Genomic DNA, 12855 nt, shown 5'->3' with positions numbered 1-12855 from the left:
TGTTGAGACTCAGCCCTACGCTTGGGGATTCGTCTTGTCGGTTAGACGAGACCCCACATGTATAGACGCACGTTAGTTTCGTCGCGTACAATGCAGCAGCCGAGTACGGCCGTCGATGCGCACGACGGTCGTACGAGGCGGCGTGGCATGGTACGCGTACGAAGAAAGAAAAAAAATTTTCGCTACGTACGGCCATCGATGCGCACGATGGTCGTACGTAGCGAATTTTTTTTTTCTTTAAAGTCCAACGGCCATAAGTGCGCTGGACTTAACGGCGTGCGCTCGAAAAATAAATCTCGCTACGTACGGCATAGTGCATATGCACGATGTTCGTACGTAGCGATTTTTTTTTCAAGTCCAAATAAAAAGCAATACGCCGCTGGACTTAGCTCGAAAAATAAATCTCGCTACGTACGGCATAGTGCATATGCACGATGTTCGTACGTAGCGATTTTTTTTTCCAAGTCCAAATAAAAAGCAATACGCCGCTGGACTTAGCTCGAAAAATAAATCTCGCTACGTGCTGCATAGTGCATAAGCACGATGTTCGTACGTAGCGATTTTTTTTTTTAAGTCCAAATGAAAAGCAATACGCCGCTGGACTTTGTCGCTGGCGCTCGAAAAATAAATCTCGCTACGTACGGCATAGTGCATATACACGATGTTCGTACGTAGCGATTTTTTTTTCCAAGTCCAAATAAAAAGCAATACGCCGCTGGACTTTGTCGCTGGCGCTCGAAAAATAAATCTCGCTACGTACGCCGTGCCGAAGCACGATGATCGTACGTAGCGATTTTTTTTATTCCAATGGAATAACGACGCGTACGAACGCAAAGCAATACGCCGCTGGACTTGGACGCTCGCGCTAGCGCTGCGCGCGCAACCCCTCGCTAGCGGGTATGTGGCGGAGTAGGTAGCAATCTATTAAGGTACGAGGTGGGGAGCGACGCGCCGTGCGCGCGCGCGCACGCAGTCGAACGTTTCCTCTCGTTTCGTTTCCCCTTTTTTACGTTTCGTCCATGACTCTCCTTCGATCGGAGAGAGTACGACGGATAAAAAAAACGTACAGGGATAGGAAAATATCTAGTACGCTTACAGCGTGGAAATTTCGATCGTTGCTCGCTCGCTGCGCTCGCTCGTACGATTCTAGCCTAACCTAAAACCGTTCCCGATCGCGTTCGAACCGAGATTCGAACGAGATCGAAGAACGAACGCGAAAGGGATTGGTTTTGGGTTGGTCCATATTTTTTTTCGAGCGAGCGGAGCGAGCGAGCAACGCGTAAGAGCGTATCGCGTCCCGACGTGGTACCGCGAGGACTTTGAAATAATCGCAATAACTCCTTAAAGTTCGAAATAACTCCTTAAAGTGCGTTACGAGGTGTGGAAATTTTTATTGAAATCGTTATAGTTCGACGTAATCTAGTCGAACGTAGCGGTTTCGTTTTGTTTTTTCTTTAAATTTTTTCCACCGGACCTAGCTGACTGGGACGTTGGAACTTTGAAATTTCTCTCGCCCCGGTACGAAAAGGCCGAACGTTCCTTTCGAAATAATTCCTCAAAAAGCGTTACGAGGTATGCAAATTTTTATAGAAACCGTTATTGTTCGACGTCGTCTAGCCGAACGTAACGGTTTCTTTTTATTTTTTTAAAAAATTTTTTTCCACCGGACCTAGCTGACTGGGACGTTGGAACTTTGAAATTTCTCTCGTCCCGGTACGAAAAGGCCGAACGTTCCTTTCGAAATAATTTCTCAAAAAGCGTTACGAGGTATGGAAATTTTTATAGAAACCGTTATTGTTCGACGTCGTCTAGCCAAACGTAACGGTTTCTTTTTATTTTTTTAAAAAATTTTTTTCCACCGGACCTAGCTGACTGGGACGTTGGAACTTTGAAATTTCTCTCGTCCAGGTACGAAAGGCCGAACGTTCCTTTCGAAATAATTCCTCAAAAAGCGTTACGAGGTATGGAAATTTTTATAGAAATCGTTATTGTTCGACGCCGTCTAGCCGAACGTAACGGTTTCTTTTTATTTTTTTTTTAAATTTTTTCCACCGGACCTAGCTGACTGGGACGTTGGCACTTTGAATTGTTTCGCACTGCTCCAAAAGTGCCGAAAGTACCGAAAGTTCCTTTCGCATTAATTCCATAATAAGCGTTATAAGGTACGTATATTCTGGCATAAATCGATATATTCTAATTAAATACATCGGGATTAAGCGTTAATTTTGTTCTTGAAACGTTCTAAAAAGTTTCGAATTGCACATTGGGACATGGAAAAATTTCCGTATCGAACACGTTTTTTCGAGTTATCTCGCTTAAAAGTGTTACAAGGTAGGAATATTTTTGCATAAATGGACGTATCCTCGACGTTTTACGTCGGGATTAAGCGTTTATTTGGTCGCTGGAACGTTTTCTAGAAACGGAACTATGCGACGGGACGTTGGGACTTTGAAGAAGTTCGGCCGGTGCGAAAAGACCGAAAAGGTTTTTTCGAGTTATCTCGCTTAAAAGTGTTACAAGGTAGGAATATTTTTGCATAAATCGACGTATCTCGACGTTTTACGTCGGGATTAAGCGTTTATGTCGTCCCCAAGACCTTCTACAAAGTTTCGATTTTTTCGTTGGGACTTTGAAAAATTTCCGTATCGAACACGTTTTTTCGAGTTATCTCGCTTAAAAGTGTTACAAGGTAGGAATATTTTTGCATAAATGGACGTATCTCGACGTTTTACGTCGGGATTAAGCGTTTATTTGGTCGCTGGAACGTTTTCTAGAAACGGAACTATGCGACGGGACGTTGGACTTTGAAGAAGTTCGGCCGGTGCGAAAAGACCGAAAAGGTTTTTTCGAGTTATCTCGCTTAAAAGTGTTACAAGGTAGGAATATATTTGCATAAATGGACGTATCTCGACGTTTTACGTCGGGATTAAGCGTTTATTTGGTCGCTGGAACGTTTTCTAGAAACGGAACTATGCGACGGGACGTTGGGACTTTGAAGAAGTTCGGCCGGTGCGAAAGGACCGAAAAGGTTTTTTCGAGTTATCTCGCTTAAAAGTGTTACAAGGTAGGAATATTTTTGCATAAATGGACGTATCTCGACGTTTTACGTCGGGATTAAGCGTTTATTTGGTCGCTGGAACGTTTTCTAGAAACGGAACTATGCGACGGGACGTTGGGACTTTGAAGAAGTTCGGCCGGTGCGAAAAGACCGAAAAGGTTTTTTCGAGTTATCTCGCTTAAAAGTGTTACAAGGTAGGAATATATTTGCATAAATGGACGTATCTCGACGTTTTACGTCGGGATTAAGCGTTTATTTGGTCGCTGGAACGTTTTCTAGAAACGGAACTATGCGACGGGACGTTGGGACTTTGAAGAAGTTCGGCCGGTGCGAAAAGACCGAAAAGGTTTTTTTCGAGTTATCTCGCTTAAAAGTGTTACAAGGTAGGAATATTTTTGCATAAATGGACGTATCTCGACGTTTTACGTCGGGATTAAGCGTTTATTTGGTCGGTGGAACGTTTTCTAGAAACGGAACTATGCGACGGGACGTTGGGACTTTGAAGAAGTTCGGCCGGTGCGAAAAGACCGAAAAGGTTTTTTCGAGTTATCTCGCTTAAAAGTGTTACAAGGTAGGAATATATTTGCATAAATGGACGTATCTCGACGTTTTACGTCGGGATTAAGCGTTTATTTGGTCGCTGGAACGTTTTCTAGAAACGGAACTATGCGACGGGACGTTGGGACTTTGAAGAAGTTCGGCCGGTGCGAAAAGACCGAAAAGGTTTTTTCGAGTTATCTCGCTTAAAAGTGTTACAAGGTAGGAATATTTTTGCATAAATGGACGTATCTCGACGTTTTACGTCGGGATTAAGCGTTTATTTGGTCGCTGGAACGTTTTCTAGAAACGGAACTATGCGACGGGGACGTTGGGGACTTTGAAGAAGTTCGGCCGGTGCGAAAAGACCGAAAAGGTTTTTTCGAGTTATCTCGCTTAAAAGTGTTACAAGGTAGGAATATATTTGCATAAATGGACGTATCTCGACGTTTTACGTCGGGATTAAGCGTTTATTTGTCGCTGGAACGTTTTCTAGAAACGGAACTATGCGACGGGACGTTGGGACTTTGAAGAAGTTCGGCCGGTGCGAAAAGACCGAAAAGGTTTTTTCGAGTTATCTCGCTTAAAAGTGTTACAAGGTAGGAATTTTTTTGCATAAATGGACGTATCTCGACGTTTTACGTCGGGATTAAGCGTTTATTTGGTCGGTGGAACGTTTTCTAGAAACGGAACTATGCGACGGGACGTTGGGACTTTGAAGAAGTTCGGCCGGTGCGAAAAGACCGAAAAGGTTTTTCGAGTTATCTCGCTTAAAAGTGTTACAAGGTAGGAATATATTTGCATAAATGGACGTATCTCGACGTTTTACGTCGGGATTAAGCGTTTATTTGGTCGCTGGAACGTTTTCTAGAAACGGAACTATGCGACGGGACGTTGGGACTTTGAAGAAGTTCGGCCGGTGCGAAAAGACCGAAAAGGTTTTTTCGAGTATCTCGCTTAAAAGTGTTACAAGGTAGGAATATATTTGCATAAATGGACGTATCTCGACGTTTTACGTCGGGATTAAGCGTTTATTTGGTCGCTGGAACGTTTTCTAGAAACGGACTATGCGACGGGACGTTTGGGACTTTGAAGAAGTTCGGGCCGGTGCGAAAAGACCGAAAAGGTTTTTTCGAGTTATCTCGCTTAAAAGTGTTACAAGGTAGGAATATTTTTGCATAAATCGACGTATCTCGACGTTTTACGTCGGGATTAAGCGTTTATGTCGTCCCCAAGACCTTCTACAAAGTTTCGATTTTTTCGTTGGGACTTTGAAAAATTTCCGTATCGAACACGTTTTTTCGAGTTATCTCGCTTAAAAGTGTTACAAGGTAGGAATATTTTTGCATAAATGGACGTATCTCGACGTTTTACGTCGGGATTAAGCGTTTATTTGGTCGGTGGAACGTTTTCTAGAAACGGAACTATGCGACGGGACGTTGGGACTTTGAAGAAGTTCGGCCGGTGCGAAAAGACCGAAAAGGTTTTTTTCGAGTTATCTCGCTTAAAAGTGTTACAAGGTAGGAATATATTTGCATAAATGGACGTATCTCGACGTTTTACGTCGGGATTAAGCGTTTATTTGGTCGCTGGAACGTTTTCTAGAACGGAACTATGCGACGGGACGTTGGGACTTTGAAGAAGTTCGGCCGGTGCGAAAAGACCGAAAAGGTTTTTTCGAGTTATCTCGCTTAAAAGTGTTACAAGGTAGGAATATATTTGCATAAATGGACGTATCTCGACGTTTTACGTCGGGATTAAGCGTTTATTTGGTCGCTGGAACGTTTTCTAGAAACGGAACTATGCGACGGGACGTTGGGACTTTGAAGAAGTTCGGCCGGTGCGAAAAGGACCGAAAAGGTTTTTTCGAGTTATCTCGCTTAAAAGTGTTACAAGGTAGGAATATTTTTGCATAAATGGACGTATCTCGACGTTTTACGTCGGGATTAAGCGTTTATTTGGTCGCTGGAACGTTTTCTAGAAACGGAACTATGCGACGGGACGTTGGGACTTTGAAGAAGTTCGGCCGGTGCGAAAAGACCGAAAAGGTTTTTTCGAGTTATCTCGCTTAAAAGTGTTACAAGGTAGGAATATTTTTGCATAAATCGACGTATCTCGACGTTTTACGTCGGGATTAAGCGTTTATGTCGTCCCCAAGACCTTCTACAAAGTTTCGATTTTTTCGTTGGGACTTTGAAAAATTTCCGTATCGAACACGTTTTTTCGAGTTATCTCGCTTAAAAGTGTTACAAGGTAGGAATATTTTTGCACAAATGGACGTATCTCGACGTTTTACGTCGGGATTAAGCGTTTATTTGGTCGCTGGAACGTTTTTCTAGAAACGGAACTATGCGACGGGACGTTGGGACTTTGAAGAAGTTCGGCCGGTGCGAAAAGTCCGAAATGGTTATTTCGAGTTATTTCGTTAAAAAGCGTTATAAGGTATAATTTTTTTGACAGGGATCGTTATATCTCTATTAAATACAATCGGATTAAACATTTTTGTCGAATTTTTTGAAAAATTAGCTTCCGTCGGACCTGATACGACTGGGATATTTTTGCAATTTTTTCGTTAATTAATGTTACAAGGTATATATCTTTTTACATATTTCGTGTTATTTTAACGTGTTTTAATCGATTATAAAGTTATTTTTCGTCCATAGTCGATAAAACTGTATGTTTACTGATGCAATTTTTCGGTGAAAAAAAAAATAATTTTTTGGTAAAAATGCATTTATAATATGTTAATAATGCTTGTGGTAAAATATTTCGATGGTTGGATATCGCCTTTATATAGTAGTTATTGAACGTGCGAGCGACTAAGTTCCAGCGTCCCTTCCGAACGGTACGTTGCTACGGAGGTTTTGCACCATAAGCGCGCGGCCGCTAGCCCGACCGGCGCCGGCCTTCCGGCCGGCCCCTTGGTATCTATAAGAGAAGCGTCGAGCCGGACGGTTCGGTCGGAACAGCGCTGGGCGCGTGGCTATTCTAACGGCCTCGGTTGAGAATTCAGTCACCGCTCCTCGAGTCTTAGTGTATTTTACGCTATTTCTCGACTGTTCCTCCGTTCTCGTACTGGTTTTTTCTCTACACTGCTGCGCCGCGGGTCGAAGTCTAGGACGTAATGACCGTTAACGTGGCAAGCTTCCCCTTAGTCGGGAAGCTGGTGACCTGTGTGCACGTATTTGACAAAAGTTGGATGCGTGTGTGCTTGTACTTACGGAGTAGCCATTCTTGCAGAGACCATCGGTTGTAAGCTATTTGTAGCTGCACGATGGTCCTTTTGGCGTTCTGTAGAGTGCGTTATCTTCTGGTAACGCGTCTCTACAGAGGTGTTGAAGCTTATAAAAGAATATTCTTACGGTATGTCCAGCATGCGTATACGTGCTTTACCGCTAAGTTATATTCTACGAGAGAAGTTTGGAGGAGAAAAGTTACAAACAGAAATAATTCTGTGAAGTATGAATCTTTGTATCGATATATGATGGTGAGAGAGGAGGAGAATTAAAGTGGCTGAGTGACGTTGTTACTGAACCATGGAACGTTGCTCTCTAAGTCATATTACATATATATATAAAATGAAAAGTCTCGTCGTACGGTGCTTACGTCCCACCTACGACACAGAGAGAACTTTTAAACGAAAATGCTGGTTTTTGGGAATATTTTATAAGATCCCTGGTTGATCCTGCCAGTAGTCATATGCTTGTCTCAAAGATTAAGCCATGCATGTCTCAGTACATGCCGCATTAAGGTGAAACCGCGAATGGCTCATTAAATCAGTTATGGTTTCTTAGATCATACCTACATTTACTTGGATAACTGTGGTAATTCTAGAGCTAATACATGCAAACAGATTCCGACCAGAGATGGTAGGAATGCTTTTATTAGATCAAAACCAATCGGTGGCGGATGGCTCGTCTGTCCGTCCCATCGTTTGTTTTGGTGACTCTGAATAACTTTGTGCTGATCGCATGGTCATCTAGCACCGGCGACGCATCTTTCAAATGTCTGCCTTATCAACTGTCGATGGTAGGTTCTGCGCCTACCATGGTTGTAACGGGTAACGGGGAATCAGGGTTCGATTCCGGAGAGGGAGCCTGAGAAACAGCTACCACATCCAAGGAAGGCAGCAGGCGCGCAAATTACCCACTCCCGGCACGGGGAGGTAGTGACGAAAAATAACGATACGGGACTCATCCGAGGCCCCGTAATCGGAATGAGTACACTTTAAATCCTTTAACGAGGACCAATTGGAGGGCAAGTCTGGTGCCAGCAGCCGCGGTAATTCCAGCTCCAATAGCGTATATTAAAGTTGTTGCGGTTAAAAAGCTCGTAGTTGAATCTGTGTGTCACAGTGTCGGTTCACCGCTCGCGGTGTTTAACTGGCATTATGTGGTACGTCCTATCGGTGGGCTTAGCTCCTCGCGGGCGGTCCAACTAATATCCCATCGCGGTGCTCTTCACTGAGTGTCGAGGTGGGCCGATACGTTTACTTTGAACAAATTAGAGTGCTTAAAGCAGGCTACCTTCGCCTGAATACTGTGTGCATGGAATAATGGAATAGGACCTCGGTTCTATTTTGTTGGTTTTCGGAGCCCCGAGGTAATGATTAATAGGGACAGATGGGGGCATTCGTATTGCGACGTTAGAGGTGAAATTCTTGGATCGTCGCAAGACGGACAGAAGCGAAAGCATTTGCCAAAAATGTTTTCATTAATCAAGAACGAAAGTTAGAGGTTCGAAGGCGATCAGATACCGCCCTAGTTCTAACCATAAACGATGCCAGCCAGCGATCCGCCGAAGTTCCTCCGATGACTCGGCGGGCAGCTTCCGGGAAACCAAAGCTTTTGGGTTCCGGGGGAAGTATGGTTGCAAAGCTGAAACTTAAAGGAATTGACGGAAGGGCACCACCAGGAGTGGAGCCTGCGGCTTAATTTGACTCAACACGGGAAACCTCACCAGGCCCGGACACCGGAAGGATTGACAGATTGATAGCTCTTTCTTGATTCGGTGGGTGGTGGTGCATGGCCGTTCTTAGTTGGTGGAGCGATTTGTCTGGTTAATTCCGATAACGAACGAGACTCTAGCCTGCTAAATAGACGTAACTTATGGTATCTCGAAGGCCCCCGGCTTCGGTCGGTGGGTTTTTACTACCAACGTACAAACAAATCTTCTTAGAGGAACAGGCGGCTTCTAGCCGCACGAGATTGAGCAATAACAGGTCTGTGATGCCCTTAGATGTTCTGGGCCGCACGCGCGCTACACTGAAGGAATCAGCGTGTTTTCCCTGGCCGAAAGGCCCGGGTAACCCGCTGAACCTCCTTCGTGCTAGGGATTGGGGCTTGCAATTATTCCCCATGAACGAGGAATTCCCAGTAAGCGCGAGTCATAAGCTCGCGTTGATTACGTCCCTGCCCTTTGTACACACCGCCCGTCGCTACTACCGATTGAATGATTTAGTGAGGTCTTCGGACTGGTGCGCGGCCAATGTGATAAGCATTGCCGATGTTACCGGGAAGATGACCAAACTTGATCATTTAGAGGAAGTAAAAGTCGTAACAAGGTTTCCGTAGGTGAACCTGCGGAAGGATCATTAACGATATAACACAAAAACTTAAAGAATTTGACTTGAACACTTGAAAAATACGAAACTGTATAAGTCGGTAAGGAGCCGTACTCCTCCTATATCGACGAACCAAAGTATATACGACGTATCAACAAGCTATATACTTTAACAAAGAACAGTTAAATTCGCCCGGAGCGTGGCTTACTCCGTTGGCAAAATGATGAAAAGACATAAGGAGGAGACGACCCTCCAGCTACGAAACTATATGAAGAGAAGGTGGCACTCTCTCTCGATCATCGGGATGAAGAGATACATATATATATATATATATATATATATACATACATAAACGAATTCGAGGCGCCTGCGTGAGGTCGTACACAGAAAGACCCGCCGTCTGCGAATATTATGATTTTATAATAAAACTATAAATGGGAACTTGAGCTTTCGAAAATTAAACTTTGACACGAATATCGAACGAAAAATTACGAATGGAAACCACCCGTAAAGAGAAATGAGATCGAGGCGCTTGCGTGAGGCCGTATACAGAAAGACCCGCCGCCACGATCTCGTATTTTTTTTTTTTGCGTCGTGGAGACCGTACAAACGAATAACAAAATCTCTAAAGTGCCTCGTGTCGGAGAGATCATGCTCGCCTATTCTCTTCTATGTTTCGTGGTCTGTGTTGCGTTTGCTCTCCTCCTAGCAACGGGACATCGAAGACTCCTCTTTGGGATCGAACGAAGCGACTAAAACGAGTCGACGAGAGCGAAAGTACGAGTAGCGAGTCGCGCATGTAGAAAGGATACCGACATATCTTCGAAGGTTCTCTTCGAAGATCCATGGATACCTTATGCGCGTCGACCTTTCGTCTCTTTCACCGCTCTCGGTCGTTCTCGAAACGTGCTTCCTACCCATAGGGCGTGTGTTCTTCGTATGTCGTTTTGTTCGAAATAACGAAACCACTTGTAACATACTCGTGGATCGGGTAACCTAGAACGAAAACGCATTGCGTGGATGTTGGCCCGCTATGATAATGATGATGATGACGATGACTATGATGACGATGCGTAGCAACGATTCGTAACTAGTCTAGCCGAAGTTGGTTCAGAGGGGACCGCAGGCTGTCTACCCTCGATGTCGTGAGTCGGACACCCGTGCCGTCGCTAGAGTTTTTTCAAAGCTCGGCTTCTGGATATTGGGAAGAAAGACCGCTCGAGGACGACGGCTGCGCGTGCGTCCCATCGAATTTTTTTTTTTTATACCACCTGAACGACTAAAGTTTCGTCTAGTTCGTCGCATATAACCCGTTCAGAGGGGACCGCAGGCTGTCTATCCTCGTTGTCGTGAGTCGGACACCCGTGCCGTCGCTGAAGTTTTTTCAAAGCTCGGCTTCTGGATATTGGGAAGAAAGACCGCGCGAGGTAGATGGATGCGAGTCCCATCGAATTTTTTTATTTTTTAAAAAAAACAATCACCTGAACGGAGATGTGTTCTCTTTCGTCGATTTTTCACGCTTTGAGTCGTCGCGATCGCCATCCGTTCGGAGGAGATCGCCGACTTCGAAGCCTCGATGTCGTGAGTCGGACACCCGTGCCGTCGCTAGAGTTTTTTCAAAGCTCGGCTTCTGGATATTGGGAGGAAAGACCGCTCGAGGCCGAGGGTCGCGCGAGTCCCATCGAATCTTTACATCACCCGAACGATGGAGGCGCACGCTCTTTTTCTTGAATAATTGGACGAGAGGAATGCATATCGTATTATATATACACACACACACATATATATATATATGGGCTAGCCACCGTGCGTATTTCTTCGCGAGATCGTGTGCTGCACAGAGGATTCAGAATCGGGTGTTATATCCCCGTCGTTTCCTGACGAACGGAGCTTCGATCTCGATGGTTGTTATATATCATAATGTACTTTTCGCCCGGCCGGCGGACGCGCGTATCTTCGCGCGTTCGTCGGATTTCATTTTCGAACGTTTTCGTGTCGTCGATCTTCCGGCGACTTCTGCGCGTCCGATTCCCGTTGGTCGGTCGTGTCGGATCTCGGCTTCGCTCGAACCGAGTATTAAGAGTACATGGAGTACAAGAGTTTTAAAAAATATATGAAAAGATTACCCTGAACGGTGGATCACTTGGCTCGTGGGTCGATGAAGAACGCAGCTAATTGCGCGTCAACGTGTGAACTGCAGGACACATGAACATCGACATTTCGAACGCACATTGCGGTCCACGGATACAATTCCTGGACCACGCCTGGCTGAGGGTTGCTCACGTAAACCTAAGACTGCTTGCGTTGCGTGTCGTTCCTCTCTATCTGTCTCTCTCTGTCCCTTGGTGCCTTCGACAACCCGCCGTCGTTCTTACGATACGTAGAACGTTTCAGAGTCGGAGGAAGCGCACGAAGAAGGATACGAACAAGAGCGGACGCGAGAGAACGTACGCGACGTACGAGCGATTGTTGGACGCTCGTCGGCGTTCGTCGCGGTCGTGTCGAGACCGTGCAATTCGTACGCATGCTCGATATATAAACTATCGTGTTCACGGGAGACACTACGAAACTCTACCTCTGTCTCTCTCTGTCCCTTGGTGCCTTCGACAACCCGCCGTCGTTCTTACGATACGTAGAACGTTTCAGAGTCGGAGGAAGCGCACGAAGAAGGATACGAATAAGAGCGGAGAGAACCGTCACGGACCTGCGTGAGTGCTAGCGGCGTCGTGAGTCGTCCTTTCGTACGACCGCCCGCTTATGCACCGCTTCGTGTCGGTTATCGAATATATTATATATATATATATATATATATATATATACGTAGTGTTGTCCTCGTGACCGATTTTTTTTTCATATCAGCAGATTTGCATACGTTTGCAGGTTTTCGATGAGCACGATGTCCGCGCCCCCGACGTCGTCTTAAATGAATATTATTTTGGCGAGACTGAGAGAAAGCAAATATGGGAACTCGGTCGAGAGAGGAGAGAAGGAGAACAGCCTCAGATAAAAGTAAACTTGGTAACGGTGCGGAATTTTGCCGTACAACCGTCTTTTCTTAAGACGTTTTACTCGAATAGCCCCAGGGATCTAATGCCCACTCCGTCTCTTCGTGCGTAGAGATATACTCTGCGCGAGCGACTGACAACGACGAGGACCGTCGCATCGATGGGTCGTCGTTGCGTTTAACATACTCTGTGCTTGTAATTTATCCCCGAAAGAGAGCCGTAGATCCGGGAACGCACACGTGATTTCTTCGAGCGCTGATGACTTAGGGAGATGATCCCCAGGCGTTGCGCGGAGATCGGAGAGTACGCGTTACTTGTATCGGGACGAATTTTCCCCGTCGTTCGCGTATCTCTCTGCCCGCCGGCCCTGGCCCAAAGCCACGTTCGTCGGAAATCGTAGAAATCGTGTGCGAACTAGCGCGTGTCTATGATCGGCTACGGGTGTTTTACCAAGCTCGAGGTGTTGCGCAACGTTTCCGTACCTGACGAAGATGCGCACGAGAGTCCGTTACAAAGTCGTTGGATGGTCGTCGTCGTCATGCCAGAGAGAATCTCTGGACACGTACAGGAGAAGAGATCGTAGACGAGGAAGAAGACGATCCCCTTTGGCGAGGCTGGAGTGAAACTTTGATTTAATTAAAGACGAGGTATACACGCGCGTACGACGTGATAGTCGTGCGCGCGTGTGATTT

The 12855-nt window shown here is 45.5% G+C and overlaps 2 non-coding genes across 2 annotated transcripts; both read left to right on the top strand.

Moving 5' to 3' along the window:
- Window positions 1-7267: 7267 nt before the first annotated feature.
- Window positions 7268-9191, top strand: LOC126928230 (small subunit ribosomal RNA). Its single transcript, XR_007716459.1, has one exon. It is a non-coding gene; the product is annotated as a small subunit ribosomal RNA (ribosomal RNA).
- A 2090-nt stretch (window positions 9192-11281) lies between these two features.
- On the top strand, window positions 11282-11436 carry LOC126928229 (5.8S ribosomal RNA). Its single transcript, XR_007716458.1, has one exon. It is a non-coding gene; the product is annotated as a 5.8S ribosomal RNA (ribosomal RNA).
- The last annotated feature ends 1419 nt before the right edge of the window (window positions 11437-12855 follow it).

The sequence above is a fragment of the Bombus affinis genome, unplaced genomic scaffold (assembly GCF_024516045.1).
Source record: "Bombus affinis isolate iyBomAffi1 unplaced genomic scaffold, iyBomAffi1.2 ctg00000694.1, whole genome shotgun sequence".
In the NCBI taxonomy this organism is placed as follows: domain Eukaryota; kingdom Metazoa; phylum Arthropoda; class Insecta; order Hymenoptera; family Apidae; genus Bombus; species Bombus affinis.
Note: the sequence above shows the minus strand (reverse complement) of the source record. Positions and strands in the feature narration are given on the sequence as shown.